General features: G+C 35.0%; 1 non-coding gene across 1 annotated transcript; it reads left to right on the forward strand.

Moving 5' to 3' along the window:
- Window positions 1-12,383: 12,383 nt before the first annotated feature.
- On the forward strand, window positions 12,384-12,532 carry LOC125094608 (small nucleolar RNA SNORA62/SNORA6 family). Its single transcript, XR_007125617.1, has one exon. It is a non-coding gene; the product is annotated as a small nucleolar RNA SNORA62/SNORA6 family (small nucleolar RNA).
- The last annotated feature ends 1,903 nt before the right edge of the window (window positions 12,533-14,435 follow it).

Below are 14,435 nucleotides of genomic sequence, written 5' to 3' on the forward strand. Positions count from 1 at the left end.
GAGAGATTATAGATATACATGGATTGTACATTTGTATAGTGACACAGGGGATGTTAATGTGCTTATTTATTCATCTATGTATTCATTCACCAAACCTTTATTAAGCCATTTAAAATGTATAAGTATCAAGCTAAACCTACCAAAGAGGAATTTGCAGATATTGTTCTTATTTCAGAGTATTCAATTTAGTCGGAAAAATGAACAAAAAATAACCTGTGATTACAATAAAACATGATAAATGAGAGAACTTTGTACATAGGCAGTACTATAGAGAGAATGTTTGTGCCCCCACTCAAATTCATATGTTGTATCCTAACATCTGATGTCATGGTATATGGCTGGGGAGGGATTTTGAATGAAAAATAATTAGGTCATGAGGTTGAGCCCTCATAAGTGGGATCAATGACCTTATAAAAGTGACCCCAGAGAGTTTCTGTCCATTCTGCCATGGGAGGACGCAATGAAAAAGTAGCAATATATGAACTAGCAAACCAGTCCTCACCAGACACCAAATCTGCTGGCACCTCAATTTTGGATTTTTAGCATCCGGGACTAAATGATAAATGAATAGTTGTTTATGAACCTCTCAGTATATGATATTTTTGTGATGGCAGCCCACATAGACTAAAACAGGTTTCTTTAACAGATGTAGAAGGAGGCTGAGATAGAAGTCAGAGAGATTTTCCAGAAAGTAATAATGCTTTATATTGAGTCTTGAAAGAAAATATGAGTTGAGCAGGCTGGAGGTAAGGTGTGGGTGGTAAGGGTTTGTGGGCCAAAGGCTCAGTGATGTAAAACAGCCAGATGGAGAAAAATTGTAAGCAGTATGGACTGGTACTTGGTCAGAGCATTTTCACAATGAACTGAAATGATTTACATCACTATCCTGCCTGATTACCTCTTTCACTTGACTGGGACTTTTTTTTTTTTAAGATTTTTAAATTTATTTATTTGACAGAGATCATAAGTAGGCAGAGAGGCAGGCAAAGAGAGAGAGAGAGGGAAGCAGGCTCCCTGCTGAGCAGAGAGCCCCATGCGGGACTCGATCCCAAGACCCTGAGATCACGACCTGAGCCGAAGGCAGCAGCTTAACTCACTGAGCCACCCAGGTGCCCCATGACTGGGACTTTTTATATGGGTAGTAGAGCAGGTACTGTTGGGGATGCCTCATTCCATTCCCCTGAGACCCTTCTATCCCTTCTATCATTTTGATTGATGTGGTCAATACCTGTCCTCTTCCCCCTTGATTTAGGGATTATGTCTGTAGCCTTCTTCAGAAAATCATCAGTGGGTGATTGAAAGTACTACTGAAAGAAAGAGAAAGAAAGAAAGAAAGAAAGAAAGAAAGAAGAAAGAAAGAAAGAGAGAGAGAAAGAAAGAGAGAGAGAAAGGAAAGAAAGGACAAGCTACCTACAGCAAGGTACAAAGTCCCAGCGCTTTTACCAAGGGATACTTTCGATCCCCTAAGGGTCAACCTAGAGTTAGACCTTTTCTAACAGTTTGCATAGCTTCTTCCTTTTCCAGGCATATGCCCCTTGTATTTAGATGACTTTTTCCCAAGAGCATTTTTCAATAAATATTTTAATAAATCCTCACCTCTGGCTCTGCTTCTGTGGAACATAACCAAGGCAAGTGGGATCTGTGTTGCATTCATTTTTATGTCAAAATAGCAAGAAGTGAAGACATGTTGCAAACACTGAAAAATAGGTTGTTAAATGAATACACCTGAAAATTGCAGTTGGTAGAATTCAAGCATACGTCATAATTTGAAATCAGATCATAGTTGATATTTATGAAAATGTAGTATGCTCTAGGCATCTTGCTAAACATTTTACATGTATAATTTCATTTAAGCCTCAAAACCCCACAAGGCACATTAAATATTACCTACATGTGATTGATAAAGAAACTGGCGATTAGAGAATTTGAATCTTTGCCAAACTGCTGAGCAAGAATGACCTATACAATTGCACTCAAGTTTTCTGTTTTTGGTGTGTGTGTGTGGGGGGGGGGATCCTGGTGGAAATCTGATAATCTGAACTTCATTAATTGAAATGTAATTGATTTAGGAAAGAGTTCAAAAGCTTTGAATGTCAAATGTATAACCTATTTATGAAGGTACTAACAAAGGAGCTGCATCCACTATTAAAGTTATTAAAAAGACACTGTATAGTGTAATTTATCATTAATCTAATTTATCAGAAATATTTAATTTATGCTCTAAGATTCATGCTAAAAAATAACTTGTCCTCTCCTCACCTCCTCTTCCAAACCTGGGGAACAGCACATTGTTCACAGGCAATACTCTGTCAGTTTAGCATCTGGATTATATAAGGCATAATTGGATTTACTCTATGCAATTAGAATTGGGAATTTTTGCTGCCGAAGCACTACGTTGCAGTTTTTGCCTGGAAATGAGTGTTAAGCATTTTGTTTGGTACTTGGAAAATCTTCCTTGACAGTGCTTCATAATAGAACCAATTATCAGGTATGCTGTTACACATAGCCTTCCAGACCCCAATTTAAATAGAAAGTAGTGACAATTTCTTTTGTGAAATAGTCTCCATAGCACTTAAAATCAACCATAATGTGAAGACCTACATGCTTATCAAGACAACAACAAGGGACCAAGAATAGTTGTTACACAAACATGTACTTTGAGTTTGAGGTGATTGAATTGTCAGCTAAAGAGAGTGATGGCTATTAACACCTTCTTCCAAAGCCAAATCTTGCTGAATTTCTTTAATAGCTATTAGCACAGTTAAACCTGTACTCTACTTGTTTATTTCTCTAAAAGAGAATAATAATCTTATTGACAGAAGACCAATACACTTTTACGTACTCTTAAACAAACATTTTGATTTTTTTTTTCCATTGGCTTATGTGAGCATTCAGACCAACTCTCTGTTCACTAGAGAAGCAAATAGAATGAATGATTGGGTATGTTAACTCAACCACAATAAGGCAATGTGCCACTACTTTATTTATATTGTGTGCAATAAGTATTTCCCTGAAAATTAATGAAAAATTTTTGTGTATAATTACATATGTATATATACACACAAAATTATATATATGTATGCATGCATGAATTTATATATATATGTATGTGTGTGTGTATGTACACATATAAGGGAATGTAGCCCTGAAGAATAATTCTCAAATGGATATAAGCAGGCCAGTGCTTAAGAATTATGTGGCCTCATTCACTAAGATTTTGATTCAGTAGATTTGAAATAAGAATCAAAAACTGTATTTTCGTTTCTATTTTTAACTCTCTAGGTGATTTACATGCATAGTGATATTTGGAAACCAACAGCTTAGTCTTAATATATAAATTTATAAATATTTTCAGTTATTTTGATAATTATATCACATAGAGTCACTACATCATTATATCACAAAATCTACTGACATACAATTATCAATATATCTGAAAGTAATTATGAGTACATACATAGAACATTCAACTTTGACCTTTAGCAAAGACTTCCCTGTTTTTATTTATGTATTGAACATGTTTTGAATATTGAAGTTAGGGCCTTTTTAATAGTATCGTATGTCTGAAAATAATTCCAAAGTTTCAATGTGCCTTTTTTGTCACCTCAAGACAAAATTATCTTCAAGTTTCAGGTGAATTAGGTATTGATGGGAGGAAATCCCATGCCTACTATAAGATCCTGATTATTTCAGTGAGCTGAAGTAAGGTGTCTAAGGAAAGCAGAAGAAAATGCAGTTTATCTTAGTGGAGTGAGCATAAAACTAGCATATGTTTACACCTGGGAGTGCATAAAAACATCCCAGGAGTTTCAGAGATATAAATAGTGGTGAGGGATTCAATAGCCACATTCACATCTTCAATACATACTTGTGCCTACAACTTATCTATGGGTGCCTACATCATTATGCAGATTCACATTTTCCATCTCTCCTTTAAAAATCACCTTTCTCACACTTCACAAAACAATGGAAAACCTCTAATCTACTTTTAATTTATTATAGTAGATTGTGTTGGGATGTAAAAATCTCAGAGGTACCACAGGAACAATTCACAATATTGATGTAGGTGTTGAGAAAATGAATGATTCAAATAACTGTGTAACAAATCCTTTTGCAAATCAGTTTTCAATTTCTGATTTGAATAATATTGATGGAAGATCAAATTGATTTGTCAGTGGAGACTTCATTAAAAATAGTTTTTGATGATAAGTCAACATGTAACTTTTGAGTACAATACAGAGGTAGTTCAAACAATTGAAAAAATTTTTTTCTGTCTACTTGTTAATGTGGCAAGGTGTATCATCATTTGCATCTATAAAGAAAAGACTGAAAGAATCTAGTTATGAGTAATATTTCTTTACATATTTCAAAATAAAATGAGTCTGTGTTTGAATTCCAACTGCAGACTAGTTTTGGGGTCTGTAACCCTAAATATAAGGTCAAATGAATTAGAGCTCACAATATCCACTTACAAACATTTATTTGGTAATATTGGTATCTTTACAATAGCCAGTTTTCCAATCCGTTAAAGTGTTATATCCCTTGATTAATTTAGGGCTAATTTAATTCTTCTCAATCATGTGTTTTAGTTTCAGATTTATTTCTAGGTATTAATAAGTTTAGGTGATATTATAAGAATTATTATTTTTAAATTAAGGTAATATTTTTAGAGCAGTTTATGATAAATGGCAAAATTAAACAGAAAGTGCAAAGATTTCCCATATACCTCTTTCCCTGACACATTCATAGCCTCCTAAATATCAACATTCCCCACTACAGTGGTATGATTGTTAGTATGGGTGAACTTATATTGACACATTATAATCACCCAAAGTCTGTATTACAGTTCACTCTTAGCATTATACGGCCTATGGGTTTTTAAAAAAATGTATAGTGATGGAATGATGTGTATATGTCATTGTGGTATCATACAGAGTATTCACTGCCCTAAACATCTTATGGGCTCTACCTATTCATCTCCCCCTCCTCCCAAGCTCTCTGGCAACCACTTTTTTTTTTAACTGTCTCCATAGTTTTGCCTTTTCCAGAATCTCATATATTCGAATCATATAGTAGGTAATCTTTTCAAATGGGCTTCTTTTACTTCATAATGCATAATTAAGATTTCTCCATGTCTTTGCATGGCTTGATAGCTCATTTCTTTTTAATGCTAAATAATATCCCATTGTCCATTGTAACATAATTTATTTATGCATTGACCTACCAAGGGACAACTTGGTTGATTCTAAGTCTTGGCAATTATAAATAAAGCTGCCATAAATATCCGTGTATAGGTTTTGAGCTTCTTTGGGCAAATACCGAAGAGCACGATTATTGAATCATATGGTAAGAGTATGTTTAGTTTTGTAAGAAATCACTAAACTGTCTTTCCATAGTCTGATGGGTGGTTTGCTCTATCAGTTTCCTTTCTCATCAGCAATGAATGAGTTCCTGTTGCCCACATCCTCACCAGGATTTGGTGTTGTCAATGTTCTGGATTTTGCCCATTCTAATCAATGTGTGGTGGTATCTCATTGTTTTAACTATCATTTCCCTGATAGCATGTGATATGGAGTGTCTTTTCATATGCTTCTTTACCATCTATATATCTTTTTTGGTGAGGTGTCTATTAAGGTATTTGGCTCCTTTTTTTTTTTTTTAATCCAGTTGCTGACTTTTTTACTATTGATTTTTGGATAACTGTCCTTTATCAGATGCATCTTTAGCAAATATCTTCCCACAGTCCATGGCTCGTCTTTCTTTTGACATCGTCACTCAAATTGAAGGAAGTTTTACATTTTAATGAAGTTAGTTTATCAATCTTTCCTTTCATAGATTGTGCCTTTGGTGTTATATCTAAAAGGACATCATTGTACCCAAGCATCTGGATTTTCTCCTGTATTATCTACTAAAAGTTTTATATAATTGCATTTTACATTTAGGTCTATGATCCATTTTGAGTTAATTTTTGTGAAGGGTGTAAGGTTTGTGTCTAGATTCACTTTTTTTGCATGTGGATGTCCATTTGTTTCAACACCATTATTTGGAAAGATATTTTGTATTCATTTTATTTCTTTTGTTCCTTTGTCAAACATCAGCTGGCCATATTTATGTGGGTCTATTTCTTGGTTCTACTCTATTTCATTGATATATGTGCCTACTCTTTCACTAATACCATACTTTCTTGATTATTTTTGCTTCATAGTAAGTCTTCAGGTCAATAAGTATGAATCCTTCATCTTTGTTTTTCCTCCTTTAGTATTATGTCAACTATTCTGTGTGTTTTGCCTCTCTCTATAAAATTTAGAATCAATTTGTTGATATCCACAAAATAACTTACCAAGAGTTTGATTGAGGCTTCACTAAGTTTAGTAATCAATTGGGAAAGAACAGACATCTTGACAATATTGTGTCTTCCTACTCATGAACATGGGGTATCTCTCCATTTATGTAGCTATTCTTTGATTTTATTCATCAGAAATTGTCATTTTCCTCATATAGATTTTTTTACAGGTTTTGTTAGATTTTGTTATCTCATTTTTTGGTGCAAATTCAAATGGTATTGTGTTTTCATGTATTTTTTATTTTATTTTTTATAGACCATATTTTATTTTTTTCTTCAAATTTTTATTTTTTATTTTTATTTTTTGTAATTTTATTTTATTTTTTCCAGTGTTCTGAGATTCATTGTTTATGTACCACACCCAGTGCTCCATGCAATACATTCTCTCCATAATACCCACCACCAGGCTCACCCAACCCCGCACCCTTCTCCCCTCCAAAACCCTCAGTTTGTTTCTCAGAGTCCACAGTCACTCATGGTTCCTCTCCCCCTCCCATTTCTCCCAATTCACTTCTTCTCCATGCCCTCCATATTATTCCTTATGCTCCACAAGTAAGTGAAACCATATGATAATTGACTCTCTCTGCTTGACTTATTTCACTCAGCATAATCTCCTCCAGTCCCATCCATGTTGATATAAAAGTTGGGTATTCATCTTTTCTGATGGAGGCATAATATTCCATTGTATATATGGACTATATCTTCTTTATTCATTCATCTGTTGAAGGGCATATTGGCTCTTTCCACAGTTTGGTAACTGTAGCCGTTGCTGCTATGAACATTGGGGTACAGATGGCCCTTCTTTTCACTACATCTGTATCTTTGGGGTAAATGCCCAGTAGTGCAATTACAGGATCATAGAGTAGCTCTATTTTTAATTTTTTAAGGAATTTCCACACTGTTTTCCAAAGTGGCTACACCAACTTGCGTTCCCACCAACAGTGGAAACAAAAGTGAATATGAACTTTTGAGACTTCATCAAGATAAAAATCTGCACAGCAAATGAAACAGTCAACAAAACAAAGAGGCAACCCATGGAGTGGGAGAAGATATTCCCTAATGACACTCAGACAAAGGGCTGATAACCAAGATCTCTAAAGAACTCCTCAAACGCAACACTCAGGAAGCAGATAATCATGTCAAAAAATGGGCAGAAGACATGAACAGACACTTCTCCAAAGAAGACATACAAATGGCTAACAGATGCATAAAAAAATGTTCATCATCTTTAGCCATCAGGGAGATTCAAATCAAAACCACATTGAGATACCACCTTACACCAGTTAGAATGGCAAAAATTAACAAGATAGTAAACAACAAGTGTTGGAGAGGATGTGGTATTGTGTTTTTAATTTCAAATTTCACTTATACATTGCTGGTATATGGGAAAATGATTGACTTTTGTGTATTAGCTTTGTATTCTGCTAACTTATTATAATTACATACTAGTTCTTGAGTTTTCTGGTGATTCTTTCAGATTGTTTACATAGACAATTATATTGTCTGTAAACAAAGAGGTTTTTTTTTTTAATTTATTTATTTGACAGACAGAGACCACAAGTAGGCAGAGAGGCAGTCAGAGAGAGAGAGAGAGAGGGAAGCAGGCTCTCCGCCGAGCAGAGAGCCCGATGCGGGGCTCGATCCCAGGACCCCAGGATCATGACCTGAGCTGAAGGCGGAGGCTCTAACCCACTGAGCCACCCAGGTGCCCCTTTTTTTTTCATTCCCAATATTGACATCCTTATTTCCTTTTCTTGCCTTATTGCAATAGCTAGAATTTCCACTACAGTTTTGAAAAGGAGTGGTGAAAGAGGATGTCGTTTCTTTGTACTTGTACTTGGAAAAGCTTCAAACCCATCATTTAGTATGACGTTAGGTGTAGGCTTTTTTGTAGATATTGTTTATCAAGTTGAGGAAACTCCCTAGTTTAGTTTAAACATAAACTAGGGAATTTCCTCAACTTGATAAAACTTGATCTATAAATATGATCATGTGATTTTTTTTTTGGGAGCTTCTTGATGTGATGGAATACATTAATTGATTCTTGGCTGTTGAAACAGACTTGCATAGCTATAATAAATCTCACTTTGTCATACTGTGTAATTCTTTGTTAACATTGCTGGATTCATTTTGCTCATATTTTGTTGAGGGATTTTATATCTCTGTTCATGAGAGGTATTGGTCTATAGTTTTCTTATAACATCTTTGGTTTTGGTATTAGGGCTATGCTGGCATCATACAATGAGTGAAGAAGTATTTCCTCTGGTTCTATTTTCTGAAAGAGATTGCAGAGAATTTGTATAATTTTATTACTTTAAATGCATTGTAGAATTCACCAGTGAACCTCTCAGGGTCTGGTATTTTCTGTTTTGAAAGGTTATTAATTTTTTATTCAATTTGTTTAACGGATATAGGCTTATTCATGTTGACTGTTTCTTGGGTACATTTAGGTAAATATGTCTTTCAAGAAATTGGTTCATTTTGTCTGGACAACCAAATTTGCAGATGTAGAATTATTCATAATATGTCTTTATTATTCTTCCAACATTCCTGGAATCTGTAGTTACATCACCTCTTTCATTTATGATATTAGTAATTTGTATCCTCTTTCTTTGTTCTTAGTTGGCCTAGCTAGAGGCTTATATATTTTCTTTTTTTCAAAAAAAAAAAAAAAAAAGAAAAGAAAAGAAAAGAAAAGAAAACAGAGTTTGGAAGGGAGACAAGATGGTGAAAAAGTAGGAGGTGTTGTTTCAACCAGTCCCCTAAAGTGAGCTGATTATCTACCAAAGAACTCTGATCATCCATGAAATCAGCCTGAGATTAGAATTATACACTTCTGGATCTCTTCAGGGGCAGAAGACACCAGTGGACAAGTAAAGCAGAGTGGGAACATTGGACTGATATTGAAAGATAAACAAAAGGGGGCAGGAGCCACCAGAAGCGACTTATTGGAAAGTAATACCCTCATACAAGAGTGCCCGGTGATTGGGGACCAGCATTAACTTGGAGTCTGGTTGAAAGCACTCAAAGAGACCAAATGATTTTAAGGGGAAATTGATGGAATCAGGTGGTTAGGGACTGGGGCTTAAGCCCATGGACCCAGGACAGCTACCACTTGTGCTGAGCCAGAGAGAGTGCAGTGAAGAAGCCAGGCCTTGGTCCCTGAGCTGCTGGCACATGCGAGACAGTCTGGGTGGCAGTGTGTGTGAGAAAGTCTAGTGTGGATGCCAGCTGGCGTTCTCTAGAGCCACAACCTTTTGCACTCTACACTCGCACTGTATGACCAGGGTCTGCGTTACACTCTACACTCTCCACTGAGAAAGAGTCCATGCAGGAGCTAGCCAGAGCTCTCTAGAACTGGGAGATTCTGAACATTCCCAGCATGGGCCAGCATGAAAATCTCAGTGTGCTATCTCTGGTTGGGACCTCTCTGGCAGTCTGGACCTGCCCAGATAGCCATGGCATAGACAGCCACTGGAAACCAGCTTTCTGGGCTAGTACTTCTTGTGGTTTTGGATAAAAGCCTGAGACTGTGACTGGGGAAACCAAAGAGAATGAAGACACTTCAGTCCAAAACCTATGGGACACAGCAAAGGCAGTCCTAAGGGGGAAATACATAGCCATCCAAGCCTCCCTCAAAAAAATGGAAAAATCCAGAATACAACAGCTATCTTTACCCCTTAAAGAACTGGAGAATCAACAACAAATTCAGCCAGATCCACACACAGGAAGGGAAATAATCAAGATTAGAGCTGAGATCAATGAGAGAAATCAGAGATACAGTAGAATACATCAATGAAACAAGACGCTGGTTTTTTGAAAGAATCAATAAGATCTATAAACCATTGGTCAAACTAATCCAAAAGAAAAGAGAGAGAACCCAAGTTAATAAAATTATGAATGAAAAGGGAGACATCATGACTAACACCAAGTAAATAGAAATAATCATCAGAAATTATTATCAACAGTTATATGCCATTAAGTTAAGCAAATGAGATGGAATAGATGCATTCCTGGAAACCTATAAACTTCCAAAACTGAATCAGGAAGAAACTGACAACCTGTAGAGACCAATATCTAGTAACGAGATTGAAGCAGTGATCAAAAACCTCCCAAAAAACAAGAGCCCAGGACCTGACAGATTCCCTGGAGAATTCTACCAAACATTCAAAGAAGAAATATTACCTATTCTGAAGCTGTTTCAAAAAATAGAAACAGAAGGAAAACTTCCAGACTCTTTTTATGAAGTCAGCATTACCCTGATCCCAAAACTTGGCAAAGACCCTACCAAAAAGGAGAATTTCAGACCAATATCCCTGATGAATATGGATGCGATGATTCTCAACAAGATCCTAGCTAATAGGATCCAACAGTACATTAAAAAGATTATCCACCATGATGAGGTGGGATCTATCCCTGGGTTGCGAGGGTGGTTCAACATTCGCAAATGTGATAGAACAAATCAATAAGAGAAGAGAGAAGAACCACATGGTCCTCTCAATTGATGCAAAAAAAAAAAAAAAGCATTTGACAAAATCCAGCATCCATTCTTGATTAAAGCACTTCAAAGTATAGGGGTTGAGGGAACATTCCTCAATTTCATAAAATCTATCTATGAAAAACCAACAGCAAATATCATCCTCAATGGGAAAAAGCTGACAGCCTTCCCTTTGAGATCAGGAACACAAGGATGCCCACTCTCACCATTCTTATTCAACATAGTATTACAAGTCCTAGCAACAGCAATCAGATAACAAAGAGAAATAAAAGGTATTCAAATTGGCAATGAAGAAGTCAAACTCTCTCTCTTTGCAGATGACATGATACTTTATATGGAAAACCCAAAAGACTCCACCACCAAACTACTAGAACTCATACAGCAATTCAGTAATGTGACAGGATACAAAATCAATGTACAGAAATCAGTTGCTTTCTTGTACACTAATAATGAAAATATAGAAAGGGAAATTAGAGAATACATTCCATTTATTATAGCACCAAGAGTCATAAGATACCTGAGAATAAACCTAACCAAAGAGGTAAAAGATCTGTACTTGAGGAACTACAGAACACTCATGAAAGAAATTGAAGAAGACACAGAAAGATGGAAGACCATCCCATGCTCATGGATCAGAAGAATAAACATTGTTAAAATGTATATACTGCCTAGAGCAATCTATACTTTCAATGCCATTCCAATCAAAATTCCACCAGCATTTTTCAAAGAGCTGGAGCAAATAATCCTAAAATTTGTATGGAATCAGAAAAGAATCCAAATTGCTAAGGAGATGTTGAAAAAGAAAAACAAAAATGGAGGCATTCTTTCTTTGCTTTTGTTTACTTAGGACTTAACTTGCTTTTCTTTTACCAGTTTCCTAAAGTAAAAGCAGCTGTTGATTTTAGGTCATTCTTCTTTTTTAATATATGCATTCAGTGCTATACATTGTCCTCTAAGCACTCCTTTTGAAACACCGCACATATTTTGATATTTTTTTATTTACATTTTGTTCAATTTTTAAAAAAATATGTCTTGAGACTTTTTTCTTTGATCAATGTATTGTTTAAAAAGGTATTGTTTAGGGGCATCAGGATAGCATAGTCAGTTAGGTGTCCAAATCTTCATTTCCACTCAGGTCATGATCTCAGGGTTCTGAGATCAAGCCCCACGTCAGGCTCCATGCTTAGTGCTAAGTCTGCTTGGGATTCTCTCTCCTTCTCCCTCTTCCCCTTCTGCATGGGCCTTTACTCTCTCTCTCTCTCTCAAATAAATAAATCTTTAAAAAAAAATAGGGTGTTGTTTAATCTTCCTATATTTGGGGATCTTAAATTATCTTTGTGTTATTTATTTCTCATTCTATCTGTTGTGTTCTGAAAGCAGACATAGTACGATTTCTATTCTTTTAAATTTGTTGACATGTGTTTTATGGCCCAGAATATAGTTTATCTCTGTGAATGTGCTATGTGATCTTAAGACAGATGTGTATTCTGCTGTTAGTTGAAGTAGTCTTTAAAAGAGTTATCATTATAAAAAATTCAATTACTACTGTTAGAACTTGGAGTTTAGTCTGCTGGCTGGCCAGTGAACTTACAAGTATAGGTAGGATACTACATGACCTGGGATTCTTCCTCTATCACCACAAGGGTCTCTGGACCAATGAGTGAAGATTGATAGTGATTCTTGCTACAAGTTAAAAAAAAATTGCTAGTTGTTGCTGGTATGTAGACAAAAGGTTATTTATGTTGTTTTTATAATAGTAACACTTTGAAATTCATTGATTAATATTAATATTTTTATTTTGCAGATAAAACCATGTCATCTAAAATAATGAGTTTTATTTCACTTTCAAAACTCTTTAAGCTTATTTTCTTTACTGTCTATTGCACTTACCAGATTTACCAGTAAAATGTAGAATATAGTCTTTACAGTAAATGCTCGAGCAAAAATGAACCATTTTTACTTCATCAAGATAAAAAACTTCTGAACAGCAAAGGAAAAAATCAATAAAACTAAAAGGCAAACTTTGGAATGGGAGAAGATACTTGTAAGTGACATATCTGTTAAGGGTTACTATCCAAAGTCTATAAAGAATTTATCAAACTCAACACCCAAAAAATGAATAATCCAGTGGAAAAAAATGGTCAGAAGACATGAACAGATATTTTTCCAAGGAAGACATCCGGATGGCTAACAGACACATGAAAAGATGCTCTACATCACTCATCTTCAGGGATGCTTGAAATACAAATCAAAACTACAATGAGATAACACCTCACACTTGTTAGAATGGCTAAAATTAACAACACAGGAACAACAGGTGTGAGCAAGAATGTGGGGAAAGGGAAATCCTTTTGATTTGATTTGATTTGATTCATTTGAAATGTTGGTAGGAATGCAAACTGGTGCAGCCACTCTGGAGAACAGTATGGCGGTTCCTCAAAAAGTTAAGAATAGAACTACCCTATGACCCAGCAATTACATGAGTAGGTATTTACCCAAAGGATACAAAAATACTGATAGGGAGGGCTGCATGCACCCCAATGTTTATAGCAGCATTATCAATAATAGCCAAATTATGCTGCATTATTTCAATATATTACCTTTTAATATATTTCAGTATACTTTCATATAATATCTAGTGTAGTATATATTTTTTAAAACTTGGAAGAATATACTGTTGAAGCCATCAAGGTTTGAATGTGTGATTCTATTTATATGATATTCTGGAAAAAACATAACTATAAGGAAATAAATTATATTATTCATTACCAAGGACAGAAAATGAAGAATAGGATTGACTGGAGACAAGAGGGATTTTGTTGTAATGATGGAAATAATCTGTATCTTGATTGGCATAGTGGTTATTTGGCTGTATAGATTTAGTCAGAACTGTATGATCTACACTTAAAAAATGAATTTTACTCTGGAAATTTTCATCACTACATGTGATTTATGAAATAATTCAGTGTGCAATTATGCCTCAATATTTTACTTCAAATAATAATTTTAAAAATCATATTCAACCTGAAGAGAAGTCATGTAGAAAGCAGTGTTTTAGAAATGCTGGAATTGAAGTAAAAAAAAAAAATGAGGTTTAATCTCAACTATGCTTATCAGCTATATGATCTTAGGTGAGTCATTTCATTTTCCCCAGCCATCTCATTTGTTAAAGGAAACATATCTATACCACAAAGCTTTCATAAGAACACCATTAAATACTATTGGAAAATATAAAGGACAAAACAGCAATATAGCAAATACCCATCAAACTTAAATATGGCATGTTGCTAACTATCTTCTTAACTTGGAGAAGGATACTAAAAACTCTTCAATGAGATGACCTTTAACTTTGTAATGGGCTTACATATAAAAGAAGAAACTCTGTTTTTTGTTTGTCTCAATTAGTCGGATTGAAGTTATAAAATGGAATATGACTGGTTCGTTTAAGAAGAATTTCTGAAGACTAATTAAGTAGAGCCTATATTCTTTCATTATTTTCATTCAAGACATATAAGCTATTTGCCCAGCACCTAACTTATTCTATTATGTAAGTAACTTGATCTATGTAAAGTTTGAATAGAAAGGCATTGAACA

Source organism: Lutra lutra, chromosome 2 (assembly GCF_902655055.1).
Source record: "Lutra lutra chromosome 2, mLutLut1.2, whole genome shotgun sequence".
Lineage (NCBI taxonomy): Eukaryota > Metazoa > Chordata > Mammalia > Carnivora > Mustelidae > Lutra > Lutra lutra.